General features: G+C 45.1%; 1 long non-coding RNA gene across 2 annotated transcripts in view; it reads left to right on the top strand.

Annotated features, from left to right (window-relative positions):
• LOC143302067 (uncharacterized) overlaps positions 1–5000 on the top strand; it is a 9252-nt gene that overhangs the window by 1537 nt on the left and 2715 nt on the right. For both annotated transcript variants that reach the window (XR_013057876.1, XR_013057877.1), the window contains exon 2: positions 1246–1364. This is a non-coding gene — a long non-coding RNA (uncharacterized LOC143302067). The remainder of the gene's footprint in view (positions 1–1245; positions 1365–5000) is intronic.

Below are 5000 nucleotides of genomic sequence, written 5' to 3'. Positions count from 1 at the left end.
CCCCCGAAAACGGAGTATGGCTGCCTACATGGCGGGGTAAAAACGGTCATACACGTAAAAGCCCACTCGTGTGCATACGAGTGAACGCAGAAGAAGAAGAAGAAGATATGTTGTTTTCAAACGTTGCTGGCTTGTGATACAGTCTGGTTTTCATTGAGAATATCTAGATTCCAACCCAAGAAAATGGGTGAGGTGCTGATTTCATTGTTTGTATGCGACGTTTTGGTAGTTAACAACGTTTTGATGCAGTGCCTTACAACGTTGCTGGTTGGGGTACGGAGAGCACGTTCAAACAGATGGAATTTTATGAACTGGTTTTTTAAAAAAAAGTTGTTGATTTTGGTCTTGATGGGCGGTTTGGTTTTTGTTGTTGCTGTTTTACAAGTTTGGATGTTTCAGGTCATGAGTGATACAGAGGCTGTCTTTCGGGAGTGTATCTGGAAATTCTGCGAAAGACGTTTTGTCGTTTTGTTTCTTTTATTCTCTTTTTCCTCTCTCTCTCTCTCTCTCTCTCTCTCTCTCTCTCTCTCTCTCTCTCTCCCTCTCTCTCTCCCCCCCCTCTCTCTCTCTCTCCCTGTCTCTCTCTCCCTCTCTCTCTCTCTCCCTCTCTCTCTCTCTCTCTCTCTCTCTCTCCCTCTCTCTCTCTCCCTCTCTCTCTCATTTCTTTTGTTTGTTCATTACGTTCAGTTTGAGAATATTTCCACTCGCTAAATCCCAAATATGAGACTCAATGAAATCAGGGAAAACTGTAAAATGTATGTATGCAGTGTGTGTGTGTGTGTGTGTGTGTGTGTGTGTGTGTGTGTGTGTGTGTTGTGTGTTGTGTGTGTGTGTGTGTGTGTGGTCACATTTTGGTGTGTGTATGTAACATAGATATAATGTTTTATGTTAACAAAAGCGTTTTTGTAAAGCACCTAGAGCAGATTTCTGGATAGTGTGCTATATAAGTATCCATTATTATTATTATTATTATTAAAACTATTTTACATGATTCAGACACAGACAGACAGACAGACAGATAGATAGAAGACAGAAGTACTAGGACAGACTGACAGACAAGCAGACACGCAAACGCCGACAGGTGTTGTCAGACAGATAACCAGACATGAAGCTTTAATGGACTTGTATAACTTGATCACCAAACATTGACTTGATGTGGACAAACTGGCTTCCGCATAATGTAAACAAGTATTATTATTACCACGTGCTTTGTCAATGTTTTTTGTGTTGTTGTTTTTTCCCCAGTGTGTTCATCAAGAGAAGTGACGATGAAGATGACAGCAGTGATGGTGGTGGGCTGTCTGCTGATGATGACAATCAGCACCACCTGTGGTTGGGGCTTTGGCAAGAAGCTGACTGACAGGGTAAAATAGGGATTTGAGTTTCTGTCCCTCTGTGTGTCTCACTGTCTCTGTCTGTCACTCTGTGTGTCTCACTGTCTCTGTCTGTCACTCTGTGTGTCTCACTGTCTCTGTCTGTCACTCTGTGTGTCTCACTGTCTCTGTCTGTCACTCTGTGTGTCTCACTGTCTCTGTCTGTCACTCTGTGTGTCTCACTATCTCTGTCTGTCACTCTGTGTGTCTCACTGTCTCTGTCTGTCACTCTGTGTGTCTCACTGTCTCTGTCTGTCACTCTGTGTGTCTCACTGTCTCTGTCTGTCACTCTGTGTGTCTCACTGTCTGTCTGTCACTCTGTGTGTCTCACTGTCTCTGTCTGTCACTCTGTGTGTCTCACTATCTCTGTCTGTCACTCTGTGTGTCTCACTGTCTGTCTGTCACTCTGTGTGTCTCACTGTCTCTGTCTGTCACTCTGTGTGTCTCACTGTCTCTGTCTGTCACTCTGTGTGTCTCACTATCTGTCTGTCACTCTGTGTGTCTCACTGTCTCTGTCTGTCACTCTGTGTGTCTCACTGTCTGTGTCTGTCACTCTGTGTGTCTCCCTGTCTCTGTCTGTCACTCTGTGTGTCTCACTGTCTGTGTCTGTCACTCTGTGTGTCTCACTGTCTCTGTCTGTCACTCTGTGTGTCTCACTATCTGTCTGTCACTCTGTGTGTCTCACTGTCTCTGTCTGTCACTCTGTGTGTCTCACTGTCTGTGTCTGTCACTCTGTGTGTCTCCCTGTCTCTGTCTGTCACTCTGTGTGTCTCACTGTCTGTGTCTGTCACTCTGTGTGTCTCACTGTCTCTGTCTGTCCCTCTGTGTGTCTCACTATCTGTCTGTCACTCTGTGTGTCTCACTGTCTCTGTCTGTCACTCTGTGTGTCTCACTATCTCTGTCTGTCACTCTGTGTGTCTCACTATCTGTCTGTCACTCTGTGTGTCTCACTGTCTCTGTCTGTCCCTCTGTGTGTCTCACTATCTGTCTGTCACTCTGTGTGTCTCACTGTCTCTGTCTGTCCCTCTGTGTGTCTCACTGTCTCTGTCTGTCACTCTGTGTGTCTCACTGTCTCTGTCTGTCCCTCTGTGTGTCTCACTGTCTCTGTCTGTCACTCTGTGTGTCTCACTATCTCTGTCTGACACTCTGTGTGTCTCACTATCTGTCTGTCACTCTGTGTGTCTCACTGTCTCTGTCTGTCCCTCTGTGTGTCTCACTATCTCTGTCTGTCCCTCTGTGTGTCTCACTATCTCTGTCTGTCACTCTGTGTGTCTCACTGTCTCTGTCTGTCACTCTGTGTGTCTCACTGTCTGTCTGTCCCTCTGTGTGTCTCACTATCTATGTCTGTCACTCTGTGTGTCTCACTATCTGTCTGTCACTCTGTGTGTCTCACTATCTCTGTCTGTCACTCTGTGTGTCTCACTGTCTCTGTCTGTCCCTCTGTGTGTCTCACTATCTCTGTCTGTCACTCTGTGTGTCTCACTGTCTCTGTCTGTCACTCTGTGTGTCTCACTGTCTCTGTCTGTCACTCTGTGTGTCTCACTGTCTCTGTCTGTCACTCTGTGTGTCTCACTATCTGTCTGTCACTCTGTGTGTCTCACTGTCTGTCTGTCACTCTGTGTGTCTCACTGTCTGTCTGTCACTCTGTGTGTCTCACTGTCTCTGTCTGTCACTCTGTGTGTCTCACTGTCTCTGTCTGTCACTCTGTGTGTCTCACTGTCTGTCTGTCACTCTGTGTGTCTCACTATCTGTCTGTCACTCTGTGTGTCTCACTATCTCTGTCTGTCACTCTGTGTGTCTCACTATCTGTCTGTCACTCTGTGTGTCTCACTATCTCTGTCTGTCACTCTGTGTGTCTCACTATCTCTGTCTGTCACTCTGTGTGTCTCACTGTCTCTGTCTGTCACTCTGTGTGTCTCACTATCTCTGTCTGTCACTCTGTGTGTCTCACTGTCTCTGTCTGTCACTCTGTGTGTCTCACTGTCTCTGTCTGTCACTCTGTGTGTCTCACTATCTCTGTCTGTCACTCTGTGTGTCTCACTATCTCTGTCTGTCACTCTGTGTGTCTCACTATCTGTCTGTCACTCTGTGTGTCTCACTATCTCTGTCTGTCACTCTGTGTGTCTCACTATCTCTGTCTGTCACTCTGTGTGTCTCACTGTCTCTGTCTGTCACTCTGTGTGTCTCACTATCTCTGTCTGTCACTCTGTGTGTCTCACTGTCTCTGTCTGTCACTCTGTGTGTCTCACTGTCTCTGTCTGTTCCTCTGTGTGTCTCACTATCTGTCTGTCACTCTGTGTGTCTCACTGTCTCTGTCTGTCACTCTGTGTGTCTCACTATCTGTCTGTCACTCTGTGTGTCTCACTGTCTCTGTCTGTCACTCTGTGTGTCTCACTATCTCTGTCTGTCACTCTGTGTGTCTCACTGTCTGTCTGTCACTCTGTGTGTCTCACTGTCTCTGTCTGTCACTCTGTGTGTCTCACTATCTGTCTGTCACTCTGTGTGTCTTACTATCTGTCTGTCACTCTGTGTGTCTCACTATCTCTGTCTGTCACTCTGTGTGTCTCACTGTCTCTGTCTGTCACTCTGTGTGTCTCACTATCTCTGTCTGTCACTCTGTCTGTCCTTGTTTGTCTTTGTCTCTGCGCTCCTGTCTGTCTGTCTGTCGGTCGGCCACTCTCTCTCTCTGTCTGTCTGTCTATCTGTCTGTCTTGCCTCTCTCTCTATCTCTCTCTCCCTATTTTTTTTTCTCTCTCTCTCTCTCTTAAATCCTCGCTTACTTATGTCTAGTACACATGAATCTGTTTTGTTTTATAAATGTACGGATGCAAGCTACAAAAATATAAACATTCCCCTGTACACAGAACATGTCATCACTCATGTTATGGGCCAGAGGCCTGACATTAAAACATTTTGACTTTGACTTTGACTGGCTCTCTCTCTCTCTCTGTCTCTCTCTCTTTCTATATCTCTTTCAATATCTCTCTATCTGTCTCTTTCTTGCTCTCTATCTCTCCGTCTTTCTCTCTATCGCTGTCTCTCTTTCTCGCTGTCTCTGTCTCTCTCTGTCTCTCTGTTTCTGTCTCTTTCTGTCTGTCTATCTGTCTCTGTCTCTGTCTCTCTCTCTCTCTCTTTCATCAAAATAAAAAAAGACGTGTCTCTGGCAGGCTGCCTGTCTTGCTGTGATTGTTTTTAGCGTGGTTGATTGATTAATTGGTCAAACGGTTCGTCCACTAACTGATTAATTGGTCAAACGGTTCGTCCACTAACTGATTAATTGTTCAAATGGTTCGTCCACTGACTGATTAATTGGTCAAATGGTTCGTCCACTAACTGATTAATTGGTCAAATGGTTCGTCCACTAACTGATTAATTGGTCAAATGGTTAGTCCACTAACTGATTGATTAATTGGTCAAATGGTTCATCCACCAATTCATTTATTGATTGGGTGATTGAATGATTTATTGGTTGATGACTGAGTGATTGAATGATTGATTGGTTTATTGTTTCATTCATTGGCTGATTAATTGTTTGATTGATTAATTGATTGATTTGTTCATCCACTGATTGACAGTTTCACAGTTGGATGGATGGATGGATGGATGGATGGATAGATGGATAGATGG

The sequence above is a fragment of the Babylonia areolata genome, chromosome 28, assembly GCF_041734735.1.
Source record: "Babylonia areolata isolate BAREFJ2019XMU chromosome 28, ASM4173473v1, whole genome shotgun sequence".
Classification (NCBI taxonomy): domain Eukaryota; kingdom Metazoa; phylum Mollusca; class Gastropoda; order Neogastropoda; family Buccinidae; genus Babylonia; species Babylonia areolata.
The sequence above is the reverse complement of the archived record's forward strand: the minus strand, read 5'-3'. Positions and strand labels throughout refer to the sequence as shown.